We start from the raw sequence: 15,663 nt of genomic DNA, 5'->3' as shown, positions 1-15,663 counted from the left end.
TTTCTGTGCAACCTGAGCCATCGTTTGCTGGACGTATGGCATCTGACCAGAAGCTTCATCGTTTTGGGGCTGTTGTGACGCTTGCTCATCAACTTGAGATTCCACCGTATGCTGGATCAGTTCCTGTGCAACATGATCGACACGCTGTTGCACTTTACGCATGAGTTTGCATTGAATGTATGGACAAGAACAAGTTAAATGAAACTGGTCGTTTAGATGAGAAGACTAATCAACACATACCTCTCATTTGTATGTAATTTTCTCACACGAGACCTTTTAATAGGAGGCTGGTTGACAGTTAGAGGAACATTATCCAATATCTTTAATGTGGAAGAAGGTAGATTGCTGTAAGTAACATTTTGTAAAGCTCTTTTCTTTGCTTTGGGTTGTTCAACGCCAACTTCTGTAAAGAAAATTACCAAATTATTTTATAATAAATATATGTTAACATTATATTTAAATTACCAAGATGATGCTTAGGATTTCAACCTGCACTTAACCTCCAGTATTTAAAAGGATTAAGCACACCTAGAGTATGGTACCCTTTGAGGATGTCAGAATCGTCAAAATGGCGATTGCACAGCCTCGATGTTTTATGCAATTTCACGTTTGGTATTAGCTCTTGCCATGCATTCAAACTATTGCTTGGCACTACAAATAACGCTTAACTCTCTCTAACGCTTAACTCGTCGTTTTCTGAATATCTATTACTATTAATATTGCAATTCGGAACTATACTATTTCGGTACAATGGCCTAGCTTTAGCTATTTTTTGTAATAAGTTGAGACTATCGCCGCTAGTGGCGCTTCGACTGGTCTCTAATTCAAGGGGGCGGAATAGAGTTTGAAGGAGGCATGTCCTTAGCAACCCATCAAGACGACGTCGCGCCGTTTATTCTAATCTTAGCTAAAAATATGAAAAAAACTATTTTGTCCGGAGGACACCTAAAAAACTTTTTTAAAACACTTTTTTGAAAATTATTGTTACATTCAACAACTTAACACAAACAAATAAAATTTTGTGTAAAATGTCTGCGTTGACAAGAGCTTTCGAAATATATAAAAATTAACATGAAAAAGAAATATTCAGAAAAATATGAAAAATTAATAGTTGTTTTTCTACAACGAAATTGTCCGTTAACTCTATGCTGGGGCCGTATTCTAGCATTGGTTTTTGTTTCTTAACTTACAGTGGGTTTTCTTAAAAAACAAATTTATGCTTGAATTTACTAGAAACCGTATTCTAGCCTTTTTTCGCTTAGATTTCCTACTTAAGGAATCTTTCAAAGTTGTGTTTTTATGCTTAAGAGAGAAGGACAAAAAATTGTATGCTTAAAAATTTTGATCTTATAATTTTAACTTTGCTTAAGTTAAAAAAATAAAACAAGAAAAAAAATGCTGGAGTTCGGTTATTCGGAAATATTGAACATACAATATTTTCTAACTTGGGTTCGAAACTTTTATCAGATATTTTCGTAAGTTCAAGACTAGAAAATAAGCCAAGGCTAGAATTCGGCCCCTTGACATAGGCGATTTGCTTTGAAAACAAGATCGGTCAGAGAGATGTTTTGTTTTCACGTATAACTTTAATTTATATCATATATTTCTAAAGTTTTGGTCCACGTGGTTCTTTTACACTAAAACTCATTGGTTTTTGTTAAGTTTTTAAATGAAAAAAAAATTGTATTTTGCGTGTCCCGTTATGGAAAAATTTGTGTCTTTTTCTCAAATTTTTATCCTAGATTAACATAAATGCTGTTCATTTTATGGTATTTCACAGAGGAATTTCTTGGCTAGCTTTGTTTATAATTGGAATTATTTTTGAGTTTTTTTAAACTTGTCTATTAATTTAAAAGCTGGCATAATGGTGGGTGAATTCGCGTAAATACGCTTTGGGCCTTATGTTCGGTTAGGTATGTAGGAAATCATTCATTTTACGGTACGTTTAAGCTAAACCATGAAGCCAGGTTTTGGCCTATCGGTCGTAATTTATTTGGTACAATTAGATCTTCAATCTTCAATAAACAAAAATGGCCCTGGCGTGCCGGCATCCATCAAGTCAGCCATTCTTCAGTTTCATTGTCAAGTAGCCGTCGGCTACTTCATCAAGGGGTGGCCATCCGTATGGCCAATAATCATTATCTAGTTGATGCAGCTTTGCCATCAGCATCATCTAGATGTGCGCGACCATGTTGGTCAGGAGATGGATTCCGAATTGTTGAGAATCTTTTCCGTGAGGATGCCCACCCCATACATTACCGTGATATTCGTGAATGTGAACCTCCCCTGCGGAGTATTACGCATGGATACGATGGTAAAATCACGTGACTATGTGAAACGTTTCCATTGAAAGAAATACCCGGAGGTTAAGATTCGTCTGGGTCAGATAAATGCTGCGGTAAACTCGGTTGCTCCTGTGAGGATTATTACGCACATGTTACGGTGGTCACTCAACTGCTGCTATTCAAGTCAAGCTAGGCAATTCTCCACCTTAAATCACTTTTCCTGTATTTATCATTTGTCCTACTTTCCCATGCCAACATGAACATGAACAACTAGGATTATCTCAGCCAAAATGTGGTTGAACGGTAGACGCAGGTAGAATAATTTCATTCACCCCCATTTTGTGGATTTCAATACACACACTTCAATTCACAACACATACAAACATGAAAAACTACACTTGACCTGTCAAAAAGGTCTGTGACAAATAAAATAATCCGATTTGCATTATGCATGAAGTTAAGGTTATATTCATGTTGAGGTTTAACGTGCAATATACTTTTAATTAGACATTTCTGCATTCAAACCCGGATACACAGTTGAGCTTCTCTTGACTGCAACCGTTCTTCTTTAGCAAGGAATTACCCTGCTGGATAGGTCTCGGAGCCCTCGGATGACCTTGAACTGGAAACTGATGCGGAATGTTGAGAATAGTTCGTAGTGTGGCTGATAGATGGTGATTTACTATGCAATTAAGCAAGGGAAAAGGTCAACATGGTCTCCACGAGTCAACTCATCGACCGTTTGGGTTGTTCGCAGACCAGCCTATCAGCCATTCTGATGGCTGGCTCCCGCAGGGAGCTTCTGGGCGCCACCACCACAGACGCAAATCCCAATGCTATATTGCTAACGGCTGTGAAACTTTCGTATGCATTTGCTTTGAAACTGGAAAACGTGATTCCGCGTTGTTAAAACAAAACAAAAAAACAAACTTATGTAGTAAAACAAGTGTGCTGTTGTTTATAGTAGAAATGTTGGAGTAATCAACGTAGAAAATTTTTCGACTGGTGAAACATAAAAAGTTTGGCCTAATTGTAAGTTTTTCCATTCAAATTTCTTCGAGCAGTTAAACTATTTTTTATTGCCAAAGGGTTAAAAAAAAACAAATGTTACTGTTTCTGTGGAAGGCAAACGGAAACCAAAATCACAGAAGGTTAAGAATCATCTAAAAGACGATATTTTTCGTCGTTGTGAAACCTTGAAGGAAAACCATAATGCTGAAATTATAGTCTTAATTCATTTTCCAAATGGTAAAGAAACAGCAGCTTACTGCAATGTATATGGTGATGTTGCGTTAAAACATTTTTTGATCTTGGATGATTATGCTGAAAAGTTTAATGAGAACTGTTGTAATTGTTCGGAAAATGTAACAGATTCTTGTTCCAGACCTGAAAGAGAAGAAGATAATGGCTTACTATGTAAAGCAGGGTGAAATGTTTGGCCACCCGACACAAGACCGTTTTACAAGTAGAACTTTTCTTACTTGACACTAGAACGTTTGGCCCCGACACTAGAACTTCTTGCGCCGACACTAGAACGGCGGTGAAGGGGAGGCACTAAATTTTAGCCAACCAATAATGAAAGAATCGAAGTTGGAAGAAAAGTTCCGACAGTAGACCTTTTTTCTCCGACTGTAGAACTTAACATGGCGACACTAGACCTTTTTGCTAACGACACTTCAACTTTTTGATCTCGACACTAGAACTTTTCGATCCCTACACTAGAACTTTACATGCCGACACTAGAAATTTACATGCCGACACTAGAACTTTACGTGGCGACACTAGAACTTTACGTGGCGACACTAGAACTTTTCGATACCGACACTAGAACGTTTGGATCCCGACACTAGAAGTTTTCGATCCCGCCACTAGAAATTTTCGATCCCTACACTAGAACTTTACATGCCGACACTAGAACGTTCCGATCCCGACAATAGAACTTGAAGATGTTCTTGATTTGACCGCTAGATGGATTGCTGATTTGAATCATTGCTTGCTAGGAAGAAGGCAGTTATCAAATCAGCACCCAAAAGGCCAAAATACGGAACGCCATATGACCCACTCTTTTAAAGCTTTGGTGGAGTGCTATTTATTTTCGTTTGCCTGGAAATAATCAGCCACTAGCCAACGCCATGTAGCGGTCTTGCTTGGCTATCGATACTGACAACAACCAGAGTAGCAGTTAATGCATGACTTTGTACTTGGTGCTGGACAACAACTGGAGCAGACGCAAGTTCCCACAAAGTCAAATGACCAGTGTCCTCTTAACCTCATCTGGAATTCTGGCATAGCTGTGATACACATCTGTCAGGTAGTGTTAGTTGTCGGGTAATTCAAATTCATTTAAGTTTACTGACGATCGGTAAATAGTTTTGTCGGCTAGAACTTTCTGCACCCCACCCCTTGCTTGAAACCATAGCCTATCATTCAAATTTATATTTGATTTTACTTTAGCCTGCAAGTGTGGAGTTTTAAGGTAGTGGACGAGAAAATTGTAATATACAGCTTGAGTCATTTTTTCTGGATGCTAAATACTATCTTCTTCATCCTCATCTTATTGTCCATCATTAGGACAGATCATTTTCAGTTGGACTGCATTCAGAATTTCAACCGCACAACAGACGTGTTGTATTTATTTACTCCGCATACTGTACGCTTATTGTTTGTGTAACCTGGTTTGAGAGAGATATTTTAACGCCATTAGGCCACAAAGCAATAAAACAAAAGAAACAATATGTAACAGAAGAAATTTTTCTCTAGTATTATAAGTTTATTGTGTGCTCCTTTGTGGAGGTATTATAAGTTTTTGTAAAACCGCATGGCAAGCGATTTAACGAGGTTAGTTTTAACTAAATCTTAGTGCAGTGTAGTAGTGTAATTGCAAGTGCCACAACGAGGATGGCGGATTTGCAAAACGGTGTTCTAGTGATATGCCATCTAGCACCTGGTAGCCGTTTTAATTCAAATGTTTTAGTGCGTGAAAATCAACATACATACCAAAAAAATAACCTTGATGCTGGGTATGAAATTATAATTCAATTATATAATTTTTATTTACTAAAATAATATTCCTTTTTTAAAGGGGTTTTCGCTGTAGCAAATCAAAGAACGGTTCCCCGGCAAGGCTTTTGGCTTTAGAAGATGGGACATATTTTATGACAACTGGCCATGATGGGCACGATAACAAAGAAGATCATTTGAAGTATTGTACCGTGAAACAACGAATGTTGGAGAGGGCACGTGACACACGACAAAGAAGTCGTATGATTTTTGAAAAATTCGCGACATGTGTGGCATACCGTAATATGTATAGCAATTTAATTTCAAACTTATGGTTTCTTATTAATGCTCAAGGAATCCTGAAGTTCCAATAGCGTATGATGCCAACCTTGAACGTGCAATGCAGCGTGCAAGACGATCAGCGCAACCTCCAGTGCCACAAACGATAGATGAAGCAGATGCTTCCTTAATAGCTAGCGAGCTATACAAGTACGTAGTTCTCTAGATTTTTCAACACGATATTAAGCCAAACTTAAATTTAGCTCAGCTAACGTTTGCCGCGTCTTACTCATTTGGGAGTTTCAATCACCATATTCATGAATTTTTATTATTTTTAATCAAAATTTTCGTTGCTTCCATCAGCTAAAATATAATGTAGGGTCTATTATTAAACTTGCTTGTATTTTAGTAAAACCGCAGATGGAACTTCAAACTTCTATCATGGACGAGTTTCAACTCCAGCCGGCACTGCTCTCGGGTTTATAAGTGTCGTCATGCTACCACTGCTTCGAACGTCAGAAGAAATAGCATGCGACGGAACATTTGCCACTTTGCCGTTGCTGTTTTCGCAGTTATTCACGTTGCACGTTTCGGCATATAGATATGTATGTATATGTTTGAAATTATCGAAATACTAGGATTATTTACTTTTTTTTTTACATATATTTCTACTGGCTTATGCTGTCATGTCTGAAAAGACCAAATCACTATACCAGTTGATTCTGGATCGTATTCTCCATGTCCTAAGAACTGTGCCCGGAGAAGGTGTCGGAATTATCGGAATGGTATCCGACTAAGAATTTGCTATTCTTAATGCAATGGAGCATGCATTTCCAGGTGGCCATTCTCGCGGGTGCTGGTTTCATTTTGTACAGGTAAGTTGTGATTGTTGTATTTCGAAAAATTTATAGAGTTTTATATTTTCGTAATAAATATTTGTTTCAGGCAATTTTCCGAAAAGTTTGCACAGAAGGATTACGGCAGTCTTACAGTACCTACCAGAAGTCTTTGGAAGCCTGAGAGAACCTTATGCAAAAAGGCCGTTTTTGCGGTTCTCTCAGTGCTACAATTTTCACCCAAATGGTACAATTTTTTGTGTGTACGTTCTCATAAATAGTGAGAACGTCCCTAATTTTTTCCAGAATTTTTTTTTAAATGGGAAGGGTAGGTAAAAGTTAGATGAAAAAGTCTTTAGAAAGCCAAGAGGACCTTATGCAAATGACTTCACTTTGGCTTTTTTTTGCAAACAGCTAGGGCTACGAAGACGCAAAAGGGCTTAAAAAAAGAACAACGTTAGCTCTACCTGTAGTCTAATTTAAAAATTTTTTCTTTTTATCCAACGATTTTAAAGGTGGTTAATAAACGAAATTAGGGAAATCCCTTTTTTGCGGCATCAACCGCAGTTGCCGAATTCTTAGAAACCCTTTGATTGTTTTTTTCTACAGTTTTACCAGAGTAATAGAATACTTGGTATAATATATATATATTCTATTACTATGGTATATATATATATAGTATTCTATTATATATATAGTATTCCTTTACTCTGGTAAAACTGTAGGAAAAAAAACAAAGGGTTTCTAAGAATTCGTTAACTCTGGTTCATGCCGCAAAAAAAGAATTTCCATAATTTCGTTTTTTAACCTACTCTAAAATCGTTGAATAAAAAGAAAAACAATCTGAAAATTAGACTACAGGTAGAGCTAACGTACAGTACCCACCCAAATTATTGTGCACTTTGTCGTTTTTTGTCCCTTTTTACATGGCTTTTTATGGCACTACGTCCCCCCCTTTTTTTTAACTTGACGGCTCAAGCGTAAAAGATAAGAAAAGAAAAAAAAATCAGCATACTCATCGATGAGTTTGCTATTATTTGATGTGTTGCGCATCTATGAGCGTGTTATATCCTGAACGGTATATGTGCGTTCAGGTGTACAAAATTTCCCCCTTTTCCCAGTTTCGCGCCGCCATTACTTTTGTTAGTGTACCCCCCAAAAATATCCCTTTTTTCTTTCGGGCATTTCTTTGCAACAAAATGTGGCACGAACTTGTAATTTTTTCCCCCGTTAAAAGAATAAGCTCAAGTTCATTTTTGTGTAATCAAATTGTTTTTTACCCTTCTTTTATTCCCTAAATTTTGTTATTTTCTGCGAGACTGCAACCCAAATTTGGTTTTTCCATTCCATAGAAAACTTATTATAGTAGAACGACTATAGCTGTATTTAAAGAAACAAGGGACATTTTGGGGGGGTACACTAACAAAAGTAATGGCGGCGCGAAACTGGGAAAAGGGGGAAATTATTTTATCCCTCCATGGGACAATCATTAAAATCCCAGTTACTCTGCCAAACATTTTAAAATGTGGGGAGAAATCCTGTCAAGGTGAGCGAGGTAGCGGTCCCTGGTCTGGGGATCGCAAGAGACAATTGGCGGAGACACACATAAAAGAAAGACATTCTAGGAGAGGGGTTCAGTACACCACCCAGTATGTCTGCCTTGGCTGTAAAAAGAAATTTAATTCGTTTATTTCAGCCGGCAGACATGCAAGACCTTGTACTGAGTCCCTTTCCTCCAGTATTCTCCGCCAATCCCTCGAACTAACCATTGCATCTGCAATGGATGGTTCGCAGGGGTCTCCTAATCCCGCTCACTCTTCTCTCCCCACGTTTTCCCCTTCCAGAATTGAAGGGGACAAAATAATTTTAAAATACCCTGGGAAACCCACGAAGTGTCCTAGGTGTTAGTGGACTACCTTGGCAACTAACACCAGAGCCATGGGTAGTATCCACAGACACCTAGAGACAGTCCACACACTCCGACTAGTTAAATATTGGGAATGCGGAGTGTGTGGATTTGCTGGAGATGGCCTACACTAAAAGGACATTACCAAAGGTTAAATTCCAATCGGTTACCCTCCATCCGATTTGCTGGGATATCCAGCATGGATGGCTCCAACCGTGACTCTTTTGCTGCAGTGATCTCTCTAGAGGATGTTACTGCAACAAAAGACGAGTGTGATGAGCTATCCGTGGTGGAAATCCCAGCGATCGAGGAATCCCCTGGTAATGTCCTATCTCCAGCAAATTTTACTGCTAGCCCTATTTTAGATCTTGGGAGGGAGTTTGCCTCCTCTTTAATACACAAAATTTTAGTTGGCTTTATGAACTCCCCCCACAAGAAAATAATAGCCCCACTATTTTATCACAAGAGATTTTAGACCCTTCACCTAACCCCGAGACCTTAACCTTTGTCCCCAGTCAGCAAAGCAATCGAGGACGTAGTCACAACAGCTCAGAAGAGCAGAGCCAAAGAGACGACGATTTTGTCAGTCTCTGGGTTCCCGCCTTCTTGAGCTGTGAGACTCTACATGACCTAGACGATATCCTCGAACGTTGCACAGCTGACTGGCTCCCTAAAGCACAAATTTTACAAGACCCTAGCCCTGAACAACCCCGAGGAAACCCTGACAAAAGAAAAAGAAACCAAAACCGGCAGATGCAGAAGGCCCAGCGACATATCAAGCAAAAGGCGTACGAGGCGAGGAAGATTCAGCGGCTCTTCAACATTTACCCAAGAAGAGCCGTTCGAGAGGTGCTCGAATACCGTTCACCCTCCTACGATGGTACTGTACAAGCTGCGGAGAAATATCTCAAGAGGACTTACAACCGATTGAGACCATCTCCGCAGCAGTGCCAAAGTGCGAGGGAACTCTACGACACCTGCGACTGGTTCCAACCTTCAGAGGACCAGATGAACTTCCTTAATCGTGTGCCAACCCAACAAGAGCTTGAAGCTGAGCTTCGCCGGGCTACCAACACATCACCAGGGGTTGATGGCCTAGAATACCGTCATCTTAGATCCATCGACCCCAACTGCATTCTGCTGGAAACAGTTTGTAAAATGGTTTGGAAGCTAGGGGTTCCTAATTGTTGAAAGACATCGCGAACTGTCCCCATTTTCAAGAAAGGGAACACTAGCGATAATTCCAACTTTAGACCAATATTCCTTCTTCCTACCATTTACAAACTGTTCTCGGGAGTGATCAGCCAGAGAATAACGCAAGTCGCTTCAGACCTTGGCTGGTTATCTCCCGAGCAAAAGGGTTTCCTCCCGGGGGTCCATGGTATTCAGGAACATACACAGCTCTTACAGGCGGTTGTCGAGGAGACAAAGACCAAACGAAAGCACATGTCTATTGCATGGCTGGACATGTGCAACGCGTTTGGATCTGTGCCTCACGTCGTTCTGAATGAGCTGTTCACATCACTTCGAATACCAGAGGACCTCCGGCGCATCCTGGTGGACATATATTCGGAAAATCGGATGGATTTTGCCGTTGGGAAAGAATCCATCCGCATTTTCCCGACACCAGGTGTTCGCCAGGGTGACGCTTTTAGTTCCCCTATTTTTAACCTGGCTTCCGAACCCCTCGTCAGGGCCGGAAAGTCCAATATTAACCCCGTTTTTTTAATGTTTGGCTCGCTCGTGAAAACCACGGCATATGCTGACGACATTGCCGTGGTTACAAATTCTCCCTCCGAGCTCCAAAACATTTTAAACGTTTTTACCCTCACCGCAAACACCTTGGGGCTGCAATTTAATGCCGGGAAGTGTGCTTGCCTGGTCTTCGACAAAGGCAAGCCGTCTGACGCCCAGTGCCGAATTGGTGATCAATTAATTCGGTTCTTGGGTCCAGACGACCAAGAAATATATCTTGGTACACCGATCGGAGGAAAATTGCGGTTCCGACCACCAACTGACCTTATCCCTAACCTCGACAAGATTGCCGGCTCCCACCTCGCACCATGGCAAAAACTTGAAATCTTCCGTAGCCACCTTCTTCCCTCCCTTTCCCATCACCTCGCTTCGGGTCGGGTGCTGAAAGACTGCCTTACCCAACTGGACACTGTGCGTAGGAAGTTTCTAGGCCTTATTTCCAACCTTCCCAATCACGCAACGGTCCCGTTTTTCTACGCGGACCGGCGGGTTGGGGGCCTAGGAACATGCCGTCTCACTGATGATGCCGATATCTGGACCATCGCCAGGGCTGCTCAGCTCCTCACTTGTAGAGACCCTACAGTGAGGAACATATGCCGAGAGCAGCTCCATGACACCATCCGGCGAGGGTTCAGAAACGAGCATCCAGGAGTGTTGCCAGTTGGGGGATATCTTTCGGGATCCGTGGATGGGGGGCTCTACAGACTGAGGTACGCGGAGGCAGGGTCCAATCTTTGGAGTCTTGCCCGCCAAGCTGCCAAACGACTGGGAGTGCGGATTGATGTATCCGGCGACGAAAATCTAAGAATTGTCGCCGATGACGTCTCCGTAAGCCCAGTCAAGGCAGTCCGCGGACTTCGGAAAGTAGCTCGGCAGCGCTATACCAGCGACCTAATTTCCGACAAGAGCCACCAGGGAGTAGTTGCCACTGGCCTCTCCCTGGAAGACAAGTCGAAAGACATGGCTCGCCTGGTATCCTGCCGTACGCCCCTCTCCTTCCGCGACTGGAGATATCTTCACAGGGCCTGGCTCGACATCCTTCCTCTTCGGGGGCACTCGTGGTTTTGCTCACAGGAGCAAGATACGAGTTGCCGCCGATGCGGAAAGGAAAACGAGACCGGGTTTCATGTGCTTAACCACTGTGAAGAAGGTCTCCAGCTCGCCACCAAGAGGCACAACACCATCCAAGATCTCTTGGAGTCGCTGCTAGTCAAGCAAGGACACGACGTCACGATCAACAATGCCATCCCCGGGCAAAGATTAAGACCGGATGTTGAATTTCAACTATCCGGTTCCCGGGTGATGGTCGACGTCGTGGTCTGCTATGATCAACCAGGGAGTATGGAGAATGCCTACCAGCGGAAATATGATAAATATTCTTTGCATGGGAGGATTCTTCCCCTGGTTGTCGGGTATCTTGGATCATGGTACCCCAGGAACGACGAAATCCGTACGATTCTCGGAATCAACGGAAGATCCTGGGATGCCTTCCGATTCAAGGCCCAATTGGCAGCGATCCAGGGATCAATGGATATGGTGTGTGCCCATTTCCATCATGGTGCACCAAACCCCGAAGCTGAGGATAACCCCCCTCTTCCCGTAGTAACTCCATACCCAGTAGATTAGTAGACTCTTCCCTATTTATTTTATTTATGTAATTTTAGTAATATTTTTTAATGCAACCACCCCATACATGTTTATTCCCCTTCCAGAAAACCCTCCATAAACTAACCACTGTGCCAATCGACTCATTTATTAACTGTCATTTTAGAACAAACCGATCGAATTGTTGTAAAACACTTGAGTTTTTTTCGATAACAAATCACCAACAGGATTTTGAAGATGTCAAGATGATGTCGAACTTAGGTTAAACCAGAAGTGTATAAATTGCAATTAAACAATATATGATGAATATTTTTTAAATTTTAAACTTCAGCATGATTTATTCAGTTTAAAGTAGTTTTTTATTATTTGAAATTAAAATCCTATCATAAGTATACTTGCTTCGAATATTATTAAATGCCAAATAATATATATTTTCTGTAAGTTAATTTCCAATGGCTTGGTTCCCGTAAGCTAAACGGCAAGCCTGTGCAAACAAACTCACGACTTACATATATTTTATTCATTTTTTTTGTAATAAATTTAAAAATAAACCACCCGGCAAATAGATAACTACTCCTTTATTTTTTTTTATTTTTCGTATTGAATGCTGGACTTAAAATAAAAATACGTTCAAGGGAAAAATTTGAACACGGTTAAGTTCTCCCCTTTTGGAAACAAATAAATTTTGACAATTAATAATGAAACTTAGCGATCGGCATCAATTAGCTCTAATCGAGTTAACCGCCCCGCACCGACAAAGTGCATTCGAGGCTGAATTGAGGTGCGACTTTTTCAACCGGGGCGGTGCGGGGAAAAATTTGAGGTCAACCCGTTGCCCCGACGCAATTTTTTTTAAATGCCGTTCTTTCGGTTTCAGAGTAAAAATCAGGGCAGGCGGGTAGAACGAGCTATTATCGGGGTTGTTATCGGATCGATCGGGTGAAACAGTCAATCGATTATGTTTTTTGCATCGATGAATCGATTGATTGCAATCGGGGTAGCTTCCCTGATTAAGTACCTCGATTAAACCCCAATTGAATTCGAAGAGAAGAATTTTCCACCCTGAGCCACGCCTCGTTGGCCCGAAATGAGAAACTCGATTGGCAAATAAGCGCCCCGATTGGCTCGAGGCCGATCCTTAAATGAAACAATTGAAAATCTTCTTGGCTGTTGGAAGGAGGTCCGTAGAATATAATTTTCGCACATCCATTGCACTTCCAAGGTGACTAGCCGACGGACATCCCTAGAACTACCCATTGAGTACATGGATATCTAACGGATGTTCGGCCAGGATTCGGACATCCGACGGCAGAAATGTGCTATATGGGTTGCATAAGGTCCTTTCGGCTTCCTTAAGACTTTTTCGTTGAATTTTTACCCGCCCTTCCCATAAAAAAAAATTCTGGAAAAAAATAGGGACGTTCTCACTATTTATGAGACGTACACACAAATATTGTACCATTTGGGTGAAAATTGTAGCACTGAGAGAATCGCAAAAACGACGTTTTTGCATAAGGTTCTCTCAGGCTTCCAAAGACTTTTGGTATGTACTGTATATGCACCGGCCAAATGTCAAGAAAATTGTAAAAATGCTTATTGCACTCGCTTTGTTATCTGCCGCATAAGCTCACCAAGGTTTTATGGTTCTGCAATTTTTTCTTATAGCTTTTGATTCTTTTAATTATATGTACATTTTACTAGGATATCTGCCAATCATCAGTTGTGTTACTGCAAGATGAAACCCCTGATGTCAGGGTTAAAATGCAAATCATTTATGAATACATGGGAAGTCATTGGTTCCAGATAGTCACTCCAGATCGTTTTAGCGTCAATGGGCAGCCCAGGCGTACGACGAATGAGGTAGAATCTTTCCACAGATGGTTCAACAGGCGATGTGGAATATATCACCAGAGTTTCTGGACCTTTATCGGTAATTTTTTATTATAAGATAATTTATTAGGGCTTTGTAATTGCACGTTAATACTTTTTTTTGTTTTCTTTTCCTGATTTCTTAATATTTTATTCAACAATTTTCATCAACGTCCTACTTTTAATGCATAATATCTTTTTTCCTACTGTGGTAAAACTGTTATATTTCTTTCCAAGAGTACTTGCAAAAAGTAGAAGCAGGTGCCGTAAAGGACTACAACCTCGCCGGATCAGGACGGCAAATTCGAAGAGAACATTCCAGGAAACAAACAGAAAAGGATGCACGTATGAGGACTTTTTGCTAATCTTTGGACAACCGTGAAATTACGGTTTACTAGTTTCTTGAAATGTGTTCCGGATTTTTTGAACCTTTGCATAATCCTGCACCATTAGGCGGCCTATTAGCTGATCCCTTAGACTCGGACTATGAACACTCTGTTTCCGATGAGTTTTTGGTTAGCACTAACAGACAATAATTTTTTTTCGATATAATAATAATACTTTTCTTTATCAGGAAGAAGACCAACAAGGCGCTGTTGTTGGACCTGGCGTCAATCGAAGAGCTGCTGGTGTCCGTCGGGCTGGTGGTGTCCGTCGAGCTGCTGTTGTCCGTCGACTTGCTGATACTGGACGTGGTGGTCGTATGGAAAATGTTACACTAGTAAGTTATTTTTTTTATTTTTACTTTTATTTGCTGGTTCAGTTTACTATAATAATTTTATCCCTCTTCCCCGTACGCGAAGGTTAGCTAGATAGAAGCTGGACTCAAGCTTCGTACGGCAGGCTCCCATAGTAGTGTAAGCTTCCACGAGACAAGCTAGATTTGCTCCGATCCAATGTAAGATTTTTCAGCTTGGGTTGGGTTTGGGTTATTCAAGCTAAGTGAGCCAGCGACGCGCGAGCTTGAACTAGTCAACTTGAAAAAAGAAATTCCTGGAACTGGATTCGAACCCGAGTCTCCCGCGTCACATTCGCGGCTTCTTTCAATCATCTATTTGCCTTATACAAAATATAAGAATTTTAAACAACTAATCAGCAGTAGTCTATCCTATACAAAACTTATTTCATCTTCACAATAAAACATTCCGCATAAATATCTTACTTTTTATTTTTTATTGTTATAACTTGTTTTATTTAAATAAATTATTTTTTTTCTTATTACGGGTCGTTAAGACAAGTAATATCAGATGATTGATTTCCTAAAAAACTAGCTTAAGAAATATAACCTAACTTTTCATGATAAATAATTCTAACGGAAATTCGCCGATTATTTAATAATATTATTATACTATACTAGAAGCCCACAAAATCCAAGCTAACCCTTTCATGCGCCAAGCTTGACACCTAGCTGTAAGCTATATTATAGCGCGAGGGAAGCTTGAATAAAGTAAGACTTTTGTTAGCTAACCAAACTCAAGTTACCCTGTAAACGATAAGCTTGACAACTGCAAGCAAGTGCGGGTGCAGCTTGAAGAGGCAAGAGCTTTGTTAGGTTTCCTAACTCAAGCATACCGTTACATACGGCAAGCTTGATATCGGTAGGCTAGCGCGGGGGAAGCTTTGGTGAAGCTAACAGTTTGGGTACGCCAAAACCCCAAGCTTGACGTTTCGTACGGGCATTAGGTAGAGGACGGTGCACAACTAGCGAACGAAAACGCTTTGGTAAATGCTATCTTATCTTGCACAAGCTTTTGAATTTCTTCCCCTTCCATATACAGGTAATGTGAGAGATCCCCACTTAGGGTTTGGATAGGTCAGAAAAACAGCATATTGGGTAGCCGGTAAAATAGGACCGAAACGAAATAGGACTGGAGAAATAGGACTGAAAATTTCCAGTCCTATTTCTCCTGTAGAAATAGGACTGCTTTTTAAACACATTTTGAACAGTCTTATTTCTCCTTTGACCAGTCCTATATCTCCTTAGGGTTAGGCCTATTTTCTTATTCCTACTCTTTCATATGTTTGGAAAATGAGCCTCCAAACCGGTAGGCAAGATGGGAAGGGAAATGTTCAAGACAAGCGGGTTGGCTTATATCCTTCAGTCCTTGAAAATTACCGCTGACAAAAT

The 15,663-nt window shown here is 40.7% G+C and overlaps 1 pseudogene; it reads left to right on the top strand.

The window, feature by feature from the left end:
* Positions 1-5,571: 5,571 nt before the first annotated feature.
* Positions 5,572-14,347, top strand: LOC116928720 (annotated as a pseudogene).
* Positions 14,348-15,663: the final 1,316 nt, after the last annotated feature.

This window comes from Daphnia magna, linkage group LG8 (assembly GCF_020631705.1).
Source record: "Daphnia magna isolate NIES linkage group LG8, ASM2063170v1.1, whole genome shotgun sequence".
Taxonomy (NCBI): Eukaryota; Metazoa; Arthropoda; class Branchiopoda; order Diplostraca; family Daphniidae; genus Daphnia; species Daphnia magna.
Note: the sequence above shows the minus strand (reverse complement) of the source record. Positions and strands in the feature narration are given on the sequence as shown.